The sequence below is a fragment of the Capsicum annuum genome, chromosome 10, assembly GCF_002878395.1.
Source record: "Capsicum annuum cultivar UCD-10X-F1 chromosome 10, UCD10Xv1.1, whole genome shotgun sequence".
Lineage (NCBI taxonomy): Eukaryota > Viridiplantae > Streptophyta > Magnoliopsida > Solanales > Solanaceae > Capsicum > Capsicum annuum.
Window position 1 is genome coordinate 40,021,645 of NC_061120.1, and position 16,178 is coordinate 40,037,822.

General features: G+C 35.0%; 1 long non-coding RNA gene across 1 annotated transcript; it reads left to right on the forward strand.

The window, feature by feature from the left end:
- Nucleotides 1-259: 259 nt before the first annotated feature.
- On the forward strand, nt 260-15,827 carry LOC124887922. The gene is made up of 2 exons (XR_007045563.1): nt 260-502; nt 15,498-15,827. It is a non-coding gene; the product is annotated as an uncharacterized LOC124887922 (long non-coding RNA).
- The last annotated feature ends 351 nt before the right edge of the window (nt 15,828-16,178 follow it).

The window sequence follows — 16,178 nt, forward strand, 5'->3', positions numbered from 1 at the left end:
AGTCATCTTATTTTTCTCTAAGTTACACACAAGACACAAAATAACACAAAAACATCAATAAAAATCACCCACAAGACACAAACTAACAGAAAAAATCAATAAAACACCTACACTTGTCAATGTTTAACTAAAATTGTACAATCAAGGGAAAACAATACGACAAAAAAACCATCAACTATGGTATACCCCCACCCCCAAGTTATAAGAAAAGAAATATCCTTATTAAAAGATATAAATTTAAAATGTAGGATAAGAGAAATACTTGGGAATTAATAGACACCCGTTATAAGCTGGTCGGTTGGAGTCTGATTGGGATATCCCCAACAGCATCCATACTAGTGGCCTCATTTGTGGTTGGGAAACTCTCTAATAGGTGGGCACGGATAGCGAGTGGTGCAACTAATGATGCCGTGAGGTTGGTATGCACACCCTTTTTTATCTAGACTACCAACTTCATAGAAGAAAGCATATCTCTCACCTCTTTCAATAAAATCTCTGGGAGGTATACTCGAATACATTATCCTTCCTCTTCTTTTACTCTTTCCCTTACTTTTATTCTTTTCATCATATTCTTCTCTCCTTTTATTGTGGGGTGTGAGGATATAAGTCATCCCCCATCTCCATAATCTCAAAATCCTTAGCCTCTACTACTATGGCCCTACTATAGATGTCTAGGATAATAGACTCCATATAAGCTGATAACTCCACCAAGGATAGCAAAGTCAGAGGTGGAGCTGTTACCGCTAGGATGGTCCACTCTACAAAATACTTGATTGATTCTTTTAGTAAGGCAAAGTCAGAAGTAATGGCTCTTATATTAGGAGTCTGGGCCTTTATAACTAGAGTTGTCAGGCTCTTCTAATATTTTATTAAAGCCATGACTGCAATCTTTATAGACTGGATGAACCTATATACTACATTGATAGTTGGGAAATTTGAGTTTTACAATTATTGCATGAGATGATGCATATAAATGGTTATTTGGTATAAAATTGTTGCACCCTATCTCTAATCTTCTCCACGATGATCCACAGGATATTCAACTCTAATTTATCTATGAAAGCAGCTACTAAGCCTGCATTAGTCGTATCTAATCTATTATAATTTGACATGGGTGTATTGTGTTTCCTTACCATTAACCATAAAGCTTTAGTAATAAACTTTGGTTTATGCTTGTTTATTGTTGCCCCATTGACCCATGGGGCATTTTTGTATTTTCTCCAATGTGGTCTGTCAATCACCTACAATGCATAACTTTGTCATCCATGGTATACTTCTTTACCTACTTCAAGTAATTCATCTAAAAATTGTATTCTAAAGTTTCCTCAACTGGCTCAAAGGTGTTATCGAACAAGGTACTACAGACCACCTTGACTATCTACCTCATGGTCCAAGACATTGATAATGTTTAGCTAAGGCTTCTTACTCATGTTTTTTCCTTAAACAAGGAAGTCGTGTTCTTGATAATGACCATATAGTTTCCATATAATTCCTTCACCAGCTCTATCGTATAGCTTTTGAGGCATCCATTTATCCACCCTAACTAGTATCTCACAATCCCTTCACTAATTATGGGATTTTCTATAGAAATTCTAGCAAAATCTAGGGTTGTTCTTGAATATTCCTTTTTTACTACCCATGTCAATCACTATGGTCTTTTCCATATAGTTGTCCAGATAGCTTTGGACAATCCAGTATCTCGAGTCAAAATTCTTTTATAGTGGGCAATTGTAACACCTGTGGAGGATTTGGGGTTGTATTCTTCCTTCTCCTCTAAGGAACTCATCTCCTCATCTTGCTCACGCCCATTTTGTTGTGTGTCTTGCTTCCCTCTTTGGACTGGGGAAGGATGGCAAGGGTAGAATCTTATACTATGGTGGTAAATATAGAAGCCTTGGCCTTCACAAACTCCCTGGACATAGCTCTCATAATCCGAGGAGAGTGTTGTTCAATTGATGGGCTAATAGAATAGTCCACCTCACTACCACTGGAGTTGTATCACTCACTCCCCGATATTGAAGGTGTGTCTTTAGGTACCCACTTCTTGAAGAAGTCCTTCTTCAGCTTGTTCTATGGCTTTCGTGCCATTGATCTTGCCTAGGTAAAGATTATGCTCAACTTTGAAGTGTAAAATTAGTTTAAGGAAATAACTCAAATAACCCATCCTATGATTGTGCAATAAAGGTATGATCATACCTTTCTATCATAAGAAAGGTTCCCCAAAAGTAATAGGGAATCATCACATCAGATGATTTATTCCAATGATAGTGAAATTAAGGTATGATCATACCTTCCAATCATAGGAACAACCTTAAGTTATTGAGGCTATACCACAACGTATGAGCACATACCACGATTGACCTTGATAGGACTATCATGGGATGTGCTCATATGATGAGCAACTTTAATAGGGACACAGGTACCCCATGACAATCCAACCTATGACCATATGCCGATATTATAGTCATACATTGTGTTGTGGAATATGCTAACATTTACCACTTTACACAGTAGACTTTTGACACTTTTAGACCCATTTTTAGACCTTTGTCGACTATATTTTTAGGACAAGAAGGGTACTTAGAATTCCCATGTTATTCCAATCATCCAAACACACAACCCATTTTATGTTCATACCTCATTATTATACCATTCCCTTTAAACCCAACTATATACACATTTTAATGTCATTTAGACCTATAGAATCACTATTCAAATTGAATAAATACACTTACTTGAGTTGATATCAAATTGGGTAGAAGAATTGAGTGGGAGACTAAAACCCTTAATTACAACTAATTTTGTCTGAATTCAAGGTAAAAAATTTTTGCTAGATCATTAAAGGGTAAAGAATTTTAGTTGTAAATAATTGGTAATGATAAATAAGGATAATCGTGTCTCAAATATAGGGTTTAAGTGTTTAAACCCTAACTGTGTCAGTTCTAATTAGGTCATACTTATTTAAGTGGATTGATCAAATGAATTCCTCCTATGATTATGGTATCAATCCATGATTGTGACTACTTAATGTACTAAGAGGGTTTAGAAAAATTACCTAGGAATCTATGAGCCTTAAGGAAAATTGTGGTATGTAACCACTACCGTTCCTTAAAATTCTAGGTTAGATGTCCTGAATATGGGCTCCAAGGAGTTTAATTAGATGATTGGCACTATAATGATGACATCTAGGAAAGATTGTAATGGACAATCATAGGATAACTCCTAAATATCATCCCTTTGGACTTTCATGGTTTCTATACAGATGACTGAACCTATCATGACCTAATTTCTCAAATTATGATGGCTCCTAATATAACCCACCATTAGGCAAGCCAATCCTATAGTCTAAAACTGCTAGTAATGGACTACCCAAAGAATGAAGGGATGAATGCAGAACAGATATAATAAAGGACTAACATACATAAGGTAATCCCAAAACCAGGTGGAATTAGTACAAGAGTTTCTAACATAAGAAGGATATAAATGAGGTACTAAATTAATATACATATACAACCATCTCTAAATAAAACGTAGAGACTAGTATAGTACATAAGAGGGAGAAAAACAGTACTCCAATGTCAGGAGATAACTCTATGTCTTCGAACCTTGGCTGCTCCGCACAACATACACAACCCGAGCGATAACCACTGGATTTAAAAGTGGCCCAAAATATTGACCCTCTATGTTGTGATCCTAATAGCAGTGAATAATATACCGCATCGCGGTAAAGAATGAATCTATTATTGTCAAATTCCAGAATATTAGCGCAATTATGCTGCTTAGCGGTCCTATGGAAATTGTCATGGTAGGACTATGTGGTTAGCATCAAAATTGGAAGAAAAGTGACTTGCTGAATAAGGACAATGTGGAAACCTAATCCCATTGGATTTATAACTTGCCTTCTGTAAATATAATGTGTTAAATCATGTTTTAAACATCTTGGAACATCCTAGATCGATTAGAACATCATTGGAGGCTACCACAACTTCTTGTTAGGTTTTTATTTCATTAATTTAGCTTTCATTATGGTTTTCATCCTTCATACAATTATTTGGATGATGATTATGGTTGATTTGCTTATAATTATTGGTTGTTTGTTTATTCTTTATTTAAATATTTGATTGATTGATCACCCAAATAATGTATCAATTGTCACCTTTGTGATCTTAGGAGAGGTAATCAGGAGATAGAACATAGAGATTAACAAAGTATGGTTTGAATTCTTGTATGAAAGAAGGAATTTAAATTAGTGCCTAGGATAGGGATGTACATAGGTGCCTTACTTGATTCAAATGTAGGATGATAGCTTTAAAAAACATAATTAGATTATTACATCCCCTCTCAACAATGTAGTTGTAATATCCAAATTAGGTAAACGGTTAGAGGTCGGAGAAAATGATCATGAAATTAACCCTACAAATCAACAACCAAGATAAGTAAGTTAACGAATATATTTCAATAACATAGTATGATTGTTCAAAGTGCTTTAACCTTAGGCTTTCCTCCATTGATTGTTTCAACACATTAGTTTACCATTGATTCCTTTACTTTATTTTACATATATTTAAGACTCTATTTTGGTTACGCTTGCATCAATTTAATCTAATTTGTGAACTAGAAAAGAATTATTGTTGAGTCAACTCCCTGTGGGATCGATACTCGACTTTCTTGAAGGCCACTTTACTACTTGATAGACCACATATGCTTGTGTGTGCTCTCAGGTGCTATCAATAGACCCGTCACGACTAGGCACTGGTTTAGGTTATGACAAACTTGGTATCAAAGTAAATTTTATTATTTTTAGGTGTAAAAAAAGTCGTGTCGATTAGATTTCTTTTTATGGGTGTGTAGCACACCACACTTATAAAGGGGAGCCTTCAAGGCATTTAGGAATATTCTCCTTTCTTATGTTCTATTTCAGGCTATAGATATTGGTTGTCATGAAATTTCTCTAACTCCTGGCTAGCTCACTTTTCAAATCATGCATCCCTGAAGATTTGACAATCGTAGAAACTCTATTGGAACCTGAGTCCGACTAGGGGAAGATGTAGAGGGAACTTGTATTTTTATAGAGTATAGACTCGGTCAAGGTTCCTTGCTACTAACTGTACCACTCTACATGGGGTTCCACCTATCCCTACTAGTCTCCTTAGGCTTTCCAAGATGGTGACACTTATGCTCAATCGCCCCAAGGAGATATTTCTAATACAGAGTTTCATCAGTCTATTTAAATGTTTGCTCAATTAGTGGAATTGTATTCTCGTTACTCTAATTATGTTAGTCTTGCAGTGAGTTCATATGAGGTTACTAAAGTTGGCTAATTTATTATGTTGAATGCCCAAACCCTTACACGCTCTAAGGTTGAGGAGGATCCATAGAGTTTTACTGATTAGATAGAGAAAATCTTTAGGGTGATGCATGCTACTACTCCAGAGGATGTGGAGGTTTTTTCCTATCAGTTGAAAGATGTAGTTTATCAAAGGTATGAGGAGTACGAAGTGATGAACGGTGATAACACTGAACTGGTGGGGTGGGATAAAATTTTTAGGTTCTTTTGTTATTCACTTCTTTCCTTAAGAGTTGAGGAAAGCCAAGGCTGAAGAGTTTGTGAACTTGAATTAGGGTAAGATGAGTGTTAAGGAGCATGCCCTGAGATTCTAGCAATTATCCCATTATGCTCGGAGTTAGTGTCTAACATGATATCCAGAATGAAGAATTTTACTTCTTATTTGATTTGATGTTGGAGTGTAAGGATACTATGTTGAATAATGATATGGACATATTCATGGTGGTGTTTTATATATAGTAGGTGGAGGATAAAAAAAAGAAGTAGGTAGAGAAGAGAGAGAGACAGAGTAAGAAGTTTAGATATTTAGAGAAGGGTGTAGGCCAGTAAAAGAGTGAGAGAGATGGTAGGCAATGGAATAGAAAGAAGAATTGGGGAACTTCATATTCAATAGCTAATGCTCTTTATCCAAAACCATGAGGTGACCGTTCTTTTCAAGCTAGCAGTGGTCCTAAGCCATAGGGTGCCAAATATCAAGTCAGTGGAGCTCAGTAAGCCTCATTTTTTTTTTTGGACTTTGTGGGCATCTTCATTATGGATATTATGAGGGGGGAACTTATTTTTTAATTATGGTTATCATGGTTATTTATAGTAGAATTGTCCTATAGCTAAAGTTTCCACTGGAGCTAATAAGGCCCCAGCCACCACTTCTTTGGCTCTGACACCTAAGGGCACTACTTTAAGTGCCGACATTGGGTGGAATCGTCTCTATGAACTTTTTATTCATTAAGAATAAGAGGTATCCCCTAATATTATCACTGGTATGTAACAGTTGTTATCTCATTATGTTTATTATTTGCATGATATAGATTCTACCCCATCTTATGTGACCGCTTATGTGGTTGTATATCTCGGTTTTGGTCCTAAAAATATATTTGACCCTTCACAATCTCTATCTGCTGGGTGATTCCTTTGTTGCTAGAAAAATCTATTGAGGTTATATGGTATTCACTTTTCATAGAGAGACATTAGTGTATTTAATAGAACTTGATATGGTGGATTTTGATGTAATCTTGGAAATGGATTAGCATCATTCGTGTAATGCTTCTCCAGATTGTAGAACCCGAAAGGTCAATTACCATTTCCACAATGAACTTGTGATTAAATGAGAGGGCAGTTCCCAAATACCAAAAGGGAAGTTTATTTCCTATGTTAGAGCTCAAAAGTTGATTTCCAAGGGGTGTCTGTATTATCTAGTTCAGGTTTAGGATTAAAATTCTGAGAGTCCCGCTTTACAATCTTTCCATTTATTAAATGATTTTCCCAAACTTTTCCCTGATGATTTTCCTAGAATTCCTCCAGATAGGGAAATAGATTTTGGGATTGATTTTCTACCGAATACCCATCCCATTTCTATTCCTCCATATAGGATGGCTTCATCAAAGCTAAAGGAACTAAAGGAGAAATCAAAGGATCTTTTAGATAAGGGTTTCTTCTGTCCTAGTGTTTTTCTGTAGGGTTCTACTATGTTTTTCGTGTGAAAAAAGGTAGTTGTCTTTGGATGTGTATAGAATATAGTTCGTTGAACAAGGTTATAATAAAAAATAAGTATTCTCTTCCTAGGATTGATCATCTTTTAAATCAGCTTTAGGGTGCTAGGTGTTTCTCTAAGATTTATCTCTGTTTGGACTATCACCAGTTGAAAAGTAGGGAGGTTGACATTCCCAAGACCTCTTTTCGAACCCGGTATGGACATTATAAGTTTCTAGTTATGTTTTTTGGGTTGGCTAATGCTTTGGCTTTTTTCATAGATCTTATGACTCATTTCAGGATTTATTTGTTATCATCTTCATTGGTGGTATCTTGGTATACTCTAAGAGTAAGAAGGATCATGTCAATCACCTCTAAAGTATGTTGCAAACTCTTTAGGACCAGAAGTTGTATGCAATATTTTCTAAGTATATATTCTGGCTAAGTGTTGTGACCTTTGTTTAGCATGTTATTTCTAATAACAGAATCAAGGTTGATCCATAAAAAGTTGTGGCAGTAAAGAAATACCCATGACTCCAACTGACATTAGGAGAATCTTGGGCTTAGTTGGGTATTATAGGAGGTTTATGGAAAGTTTCTCATCTATCGTTGCTATGCTAACAATGTTCACTCAGAAAAAGGTTAATTTTTTACTGTTCGATGCTTGTGAAGGTAGTTTTGGTAAGTTGAAGGATAAGTTCACTTTTGTGGTAGTCTTAACCCTACTCGAGGGTACAGATAGGTTTGTGGAATAATGTGATGTGTCCCATGTAGGACTGGGTTATGTTTGGATGACATGTGATAATGTTATGGCCTATGCTTATAGGTAGCTTAAGGTTCATGAAAGGAATTACCTGACTCATAATCTAGAGTTGACGGCTATGGTTTTTACTTTGAAGATCTTCTTCTATTATTTGTATAAGGTGTATGTGGACATTCATTCAAGCCATAAGAACCTGCAGTATGTGTTCACATTAAAGGAATTAAACCTTAGGTAGAGGCGGTGTCTTGAGCTACTTAAGGATTATGACATGAGCCTTCACAACCATGCAGGTAAAGTTAATATTGTTACTGATACTCTTTGCAGGTTGTGTATAGGAATCTTATCTCATATAGATGAGGATAACAAAGAGTTGCTGAAGGATATTAACAGGTTGGCTAACTTAGGAGTCCTTCTCTTGAACTCTGAGAATGGAGGAGTAATTATTCAAGAAGTGGTTAAATCATCTTTTGGTAATGAGGTAAAGGAGAAGCTGGATTGGGATGCCATACTAAAGTAGATTAAGGATGATATGGGTCAGGAAAAGGTTATAGTATTTGAGATTGAGGGATATGGCATTCTGAGGAATCAAGAAAGGTTGTGTGTTCTTGATGTTTATGGGCTACGTGAAAGGATTTTGATTGAGGGTCATAAGTCTAGATATACAGGTCATTCGAGTTCAATTAAGATTTATCATAACCTAATGGAAATCTATTGGTGGAATAATATAAAGAGAAATATGGCAAACCTTATCGCTAAGTGTATGGTTTGTCAGCAATTCAAGGTTGAACATTTAAGGAATTGTGTCATGTCTCAAGAGATAGAGTTTCCTATGTGGAAGTGGGAGATGATCAATATGGATTTTGTCACTGTTCTTCCATGGTCTTGCAATCAGTATGATTCTATTTGGGTCATTATATATAGAATGACCAAGTCTGATCATTTCTTTCCTTTGAGGACTAACTACTCGGCAGAGGATTATGCCAAGTTGTTCATTTAAGAGACACTTAAAGTGCATGGAGCATCATTGTCCATCATTTTAAATTGAGGTATGCAGTTTACTTCTTATTTTTGACATTTTTTAGAAATTTTAGGGACTAATGAGAACCTTTGCAGCGCTTTCCACCCTCAAATTGATGTAAAAGTGGATCATACCATTCTACCTTGAAGGATATGCTAAGGGCATATGTGATACTCTTACTCCATTTGCTTAGAATAATAACTATCACTCTAGCATCTAGATGTCCTTTTTTGAGGCTCTTTATTGTAGAAGGTGCAGGTCTCCTATTAGATGGTTTGAGATAGGTGAGACTAGGTTGTTTGGCCCAAACTTGGTTCACCAATCCATGGATAAGGTGAAGGTGATTAGACAAACGCTTAAGACTACTCAAAGTTTCCAAAAGCCTTATATAGATGGAGGGAGTTGGAGATTGAGGTTAGTGATTGGGTTTTCTTGAAGGTTTCTCCTATGAAAGAAGTTATGAGATTTTAGAAGAAAGGGAAGCCGAGCCCCTATTATATTAGTCTGTATCCACATGTGAGGAGAATTGGGAATATCTCATATGAATTAGACTTACCAACGATTTTGTCTTTGATTCATCTTGTTTTCCATATGTCTATGCTGAAAAAGTGTAGGGGTGATCCATCTTTGATAGTGCGAGTTGAGGATGTTGGTGTTACGGATTCATTATCATATAAGGAAATCCTTGTTGAAATTTTGGATAGGTATGTTTGTATATTGAGTACAATACAAAGGATACATATTTGGTGAAGGTTCTGTTAAAAAATCAAAAGATGAAAGAAGCTACATGGGAAGCTGAGGAAGATCTGAGGTCCAATTACAAATTTTTATTCTCAACAATGGATGAAAGTATTTAAGGTGCGAGTTTTATTTCACTTCTTGTCACATCTTGAATTTGTTCTTGAATTTCACTGTATTCTTTCTATTATCAGGCTAAGGGTGTTCTAACTTCTTATTCGGGGATGAATGATTCAAAGGAGGGGATAATGTAACACCCCACAATCTTAGACTAGAATCAGAACCATCAATCCTATGTGTATATACCCAAACCCAATAAATATATGTCAATATAAGTATTATGGTTAATTCTTTAGTGTGGGAACATCTTTGGAGATTAAGTGATGTCATAAAAAATTCCTAACTTAAAGATGAGTTGAGAACTTTTCTATCGATTAAGTTTTTAGTGGATTTACCTACATGGTTCAAATTATAATGATCATTACTTCTAGAATATAATGAGTTGGGTGGCCTAATATATCCCAAATGAAAGTTCTTCGAGTCTTCTTTCCAACGCATCTTATTTTACCTTAATCCTATATCAGAATTGAAAGTTATGCTTATCTTACTTAGAAGTGTTTGTCTGCCCAAAGATGATGACTAAGTTGACGAGCTGTCAACTAGGTGACGACTAAGGTGATGAGCTATCAAATAGGTGATGATTCATCAGCCCAAGTCATCAACCTTAACCAGTAAATGGCAAAATCGGCTAGATGTTAATGACTAGATTGATGAGTTGTCAACAAACTGATGGCTTATGAACCTAGTCGTCAAGTGAAGAATACCTGTAATTTTTTTCATTTCTTTAGGGATATTCTGGTCTTTTCCTCACCCCAAACTCCCCCCCTACGATTTAAATCATTCAATAAGCCTTGTATTTTGATGTTTAGTTAGTGTTTCAATGCTTTATCCTCTTTTCACTCTCAAGAGACAAAAGTTGGGGTTTCTTCCCCAATATTCATATTTCCAAGGCTCAGATTCAGGTTGTCATAAATTTGTTTCATCTAAAAGGAATTTTACTCATCCTTAACTTGTATTTTTACATTGTGGGATTTATTTACTCAATATTCATGTATTTTGAATTATAGGTTGAACTTAGGCTGTAGGTTTTCGGTGGTTAACACTTGAACTGCTTATTCTGGTGGTTAACATTTGAATTGCTTATTCTTTCTTTTAACTTGATTATTCATGTTTTAACTGATGGTTTTTCTGACTGAATTGATTTGTTATGATATTGAATGGAATGGGTGAAATGGATTTCCCAAATTGATGGATTTTTGTCTTGGTAATGGCATTAACCTCAACCCAACTTGTAAACTTGATCCTGAATTTAGATAATTCTATGATTTAACTTGTCTTTTAAAAACATTTCATTGCATTATAGGATAAATAGATGAAAATGGTTTTTGAAGGCCGTTGGTGGCCATGGTTTGATTTTAAATGGAACTTGAGATTTAATGGTTACATGGATTGGTATGGAATTATTATATAATCTTGCAAGCATATAGATATGACGATAAAATGTTGGTAAATACCATTATAAGGACTCCTTGGTTTACAGTTGGGTTTATGTATAAAATATTTTAATTTGGGATTAAAGGGAACTGTGTAGCTCACCGTAAAGGTGTAGGTCCCAAAGGGACAAACCCTGGAAATCATGTTTTCTTGTTTGGGGGTTTATATGACCATGTTATTGGTGAAAAAATTATATTTTGGATGGCTATCGCCTTGGTTTCTTTAGCCTTTCCTTGTTTCCCTTGATTCATGCAGCTACCATGCATTGGGCCCTTTCAGTAAAGGGAGCTGAACCCATATAGCCCATGGGTATCTTTAAGATAGAGCGAGCTACATAGTTCAGGTTAATATTTTAAACTCTCATCATCCCTATCCCGACATCCTATATATGTATATATAAATGTTGTGAATATGGTTTTGATTGGTTTTTGATATATGCACTATTTTATCCCTTTCCTTTAAGATACGTGCGAGTTCTCACCCCATTAACAGTCCCTGGATATTGTATCATTTTGATGATATAGGGTCCAAGGGCCTCTCTGTTTCTCCTATGCAGAGTTAGGTGATTTGGTACTCTTGTGGATCTGCTGTGAAGTGGTGAGACTCCATCTTTTAGAAGTCTCGGTCATTTCACTTATTTCCTTTATTTCTTACTATTTCTTTTTGTAGACTTATGGTCATAGTTGGGGGCATGTCCCGATGTAGTTCGTATTTCAGATTTAGAGGCTTAGTGGACAATTATTGGGTTGGTTTTTTTATTCTTATAACTTTCATTTTGTTTATCTGTCATTCTTAGTATCCTTTTTGGTTGGATTTTATTATAATTATATTATGCTCTGGAGGTTAGTTAAAGGGGTAGTCTTCGACATACGATTCAGTTGAGATACCCACTCCGACTCAGCCAAGGTTTGGGTCGTAACACCATACTTGGTCGAAACAATCTCCGATGAAATTTTTGATGGTTCCATAAAACATCTAATTTCGTATGGCAGCATATTTTGTTTGCACGTACGGGATTACGAAGGAACTTGATAACCTAGTCAAAGTCCATTTAGAAAGTAGGAAAATATGGTGTATCAGATTACTGATGCAACCGCTTAAATAATCGTATTATCACTTAAGCGGTCATCGCATATGTTGCATGGTGACTCTTAAGCGATATTGACTACTTGGTCAATGGCTGCTTTAGTGATGATTGTATATGCTTAGCCAGGCATTGCTTTAGTAGGCGATGTGTTGTTTAAGTGATACCCACCAGGCTTAACAGATTTCTTAAGCAATGTTGGAGCCTCTTAAGTTATTATCGCTTAAGCGATAGGGTGACCACTTAAGCGGTAGATGGTGGCTTTAAATATCCTTTCCCCATACGATTTTCTAAAATTTCTTCTACAATTTTACACCAGGTTGAGATCTCAAAGAGAGAAAAAGGTGAAAAATCATCCATATAAGTTAAGGTAAGCTAACCTAACTTTTATTAGTGATTTACCATTAATTTTGCTTTCAATTTCCATCCTAATTCATTGTAAAATTCTTAGAAATTAGGACTAAAATTTGTAAATTTTAAGGGTTGATTTGAGACCCGATTTGCGTTCCATTTATGCTCAACTTTTTAGCACACATTCCTTGTCCTTCGAGTGACCTCATGATGGGTTGAATTTTTGATGCCATTTGTGGGCTCTGCAGGCTCATTTTTTACCCAAAATTTTACCCGACCCATAATATAGAAACATGGGTCTTATTTTACTCCTATGACATGAATTTTACTATTTTAATAGCACTACTGCATTTTGGGATTGTGGAGTGAAGACGGATGATTATAACATTATAGTTTGGTATTGAGGTAGGCTTTTGTCTACTTCTTCTAGAGATGGTGCTTTATATATGTTGCATGTTAGATAAGTATGTTAGGATGTAATTGTAGGTAGAAACCGTGACTTAGCCTAAATTATGAGTTTGGGGGCTAGAAGGGTAATTAACCCTTAAGGTAAAATACTTATTATACTTGTACTATTATATTACCTTAAGCTGCTAGCATGTTAGACATAGTTGAGATTAATTAACCTTTAGTATATTGTTTAGTTTGTTACTAGGTGATTTTGATGGTTTTTACCCAAAGTATGATGTTATAGTTATGTCGGATATGTATTATTGGGCCTAAGGTCAAGATTAGGAAATGGGTTGGATTTCAAGAAGTGTTTTATCCTAGTAAAGGAAGTGGCCATAATTTATACACATATTGATACTTATAATCATATTATTTTGATACTGGTGATGGCATGCATAGATTCGGTAAATTCTAGATCACCTAGATGGTAAATGGTATGATTCCAACTAAAATATGGTCTTACTACTCTTTTTCTAAAAATGGATTTATTCCCACTTTTCACTTTTAAAATGGATTCCCTTATAACGGAAATCATACCATCATAATCAATAGCTTATGATCCTTTAAAACTAAAAATGATGTTTCATATATTTGACCGAGATAGATTTTGGTCCACAGTTATGTTACTACTATTTACCTCGATTGTGAGATATTCCAAACTTTTCTACACTTTTATGATAATTTAGTCCCAGAGTTAACCTTGGGAAATAGATTTATTGACTTACACTCTTATATATCTGGTACTAGATAAAGTAGATTAATAATGATGATGATGGTTATTGGAAATCTTGGGTCAAGACTAGGTTAGTGTAATACGGGTACTTCGAAACCCCTTAGGGGCTTCTCCATCCTGATTCTTGTGTTGGAGAAGAGATGTCTCCATAGGTACTTCCTTTATGATCTATTCATCTATAGGAGGTATATACACTTTGTTACATTATGGTACTTGGATCGGTTATAGTATTATGGATTTTCTTTCTTTCATGAGCACTGCCTATCACCAATATGCAACTTTATCTATCAGCCTTATGGGGGTTTCATAGGTATAGGTGATGAGTATTGATTGAGGAATATTGTGTACATGTTGATTGGACCTTTTGATTTATGGAGCCCAACTTAGGTATTATTTGTTTGGGCTAGCTGATTACTTTATATTGTTTTTTCTTATGTTAGCTCATGATAGGTTGATTATTTGACTGGCATTGATATTCGAGGTATTCTTCTTATTCTTTATTTTTACAATTATTTTATTTCGCATGATCATCCCAAGTTTAGGCATTATGGTTTTAGATCCTGATTATGTTAGCGCTAGTTCCTATTATGATTAGGAGGACTTGAGAAGATACTGCGATTACTTAGGTTGTACCTTTGATTTAGCCTTGTTTATACATATATATCTATATACAACTATCTATGTCCAGTTATTGTATTACCGTATATCCCTTTCTTCCTTTATTTATAGATGTTGTTTATCAATTTCTTGGTCTCGTTTACTATTACATATCCTTCTTTTGCTATCTATCCGTATATTGGCCAGTGATATATGATATAGTGATTAGGTTCTTTTATATGGCTAGAATAGGATAGTTTATCCTTATTATCTCCTTAATTTACTATGTCATTTGTTGGATATTTAGGTGTAGTTTACATTCCTACGTGCATGCTATTTATATTTGTATTATCTTTGGAGCTCAGATAGTAGTTGCCTACTGATTAATAAATATTTAGTATTCATACTACACTTCTACAGTCTGTAGATCATAGTATGGGTTTTTTCAATTATTGTTTGCATTGTGCAGAGCAATTATGGTTTGGATACAAAGGGTAAAATCCTGCCATTTAGAGTATTATTATTCTCCCTCTTATATACTATACTAATCTCTATGCATTCTTTAGATATGTGTTGTACCAATATATTCATTTAGGACTTCATGTTGTAGTCTTGTTACATTAGCAGCTCTTGTACTAATTCCACTAGGTTTTGGGATTATCTTATGTATTTTAGTAATTTTCTATATTTATTCATCATTCTTCCTTTATTTCTCTTGGTAGTCTATTACTAGTAGTTCAAAACGATAGGTTGGCTTACCTACTGGTGGGTTATAGTAGGTTACATCTTGACCTGAGAAATTAGGTCGTGAAAAATTGGTATCAGAGCTTAGGTTTATTGGTGTGTTGGTTCAAGACTAAGTGTCTAGTAGTGTCCTGCAGATTAGTTCGGAGATGCCCAATAGTTGGTAGAAGAGTTATATGAGTTAAAAAGGTCATGACTTGATTTCATGGTTGGTGAGTGGGTTCTATTGAAGGTATCACCCATAAAGGGTGTGACAGGGAAGAAAGATAACCTTAGCCTAAGGCTTATTGATCCTTTTGAGGTTCTTTAATGTGTAGGAAAGATTGCCTATGAGTTATCTTTGCCTTTAGGTCTTTTAATTATGCATCTCGTGTTTCATGTTTTAATGTTGAAGAAGTATCGATCTCATGGTTCTTATATAATTTATAGGATTTGATTGATTTGGATCAAAATCTAATATTTAAGGAACCGATGGCCATTGTGGATAGGCAGATCTAGAAGTTATGGTGCAAGGAGAAAGCATTAATGAAGATTTAGTGGAAGAATCAACCAGATGATGAGGTTATTTGGGAGATCGAGTTTTATTTGAAAGTAGACATCTCAAGCTTTTCAATAGTTCATTTACCTTCCTTATCCCTATGTTTATAGTCAAACATGTGTTTTAGTGGTGGATGTTGTAATGACCCTTATACTGGTTTGTCACTTTTGGTGTATTCTTACTATTTTAACCTTTTAGTAGTAATATTATAGTATTTGTGGTATAAAGGTGTGGGTGTCACAATTTTTATAGTTGTTGGTTGAGTATTATGTGATTTTTTTATTTAGAATGGTCTTGGAGTTGGTAAGATTGACTTAACTTAAAATTTTGACATTTTGAGATTGTATGAGAATTATGTTAGTTCCATTAGCTATATAATGTCATTTTAGGATTTGTAGGATCTTTTGTTTCGGTCTCGAGATATTGATTTTGAGTTGTTGGTTAAATAATTAAAAGTTTGAGGTATAGAGTTGACTTTGGTCAATATTCATTGGCAAGAATACGTATTTGATCAAATTAGGATCATTTGAAGGCTTTTCATAAGAGTATATCTTTTCAAAAATATTTTAAGG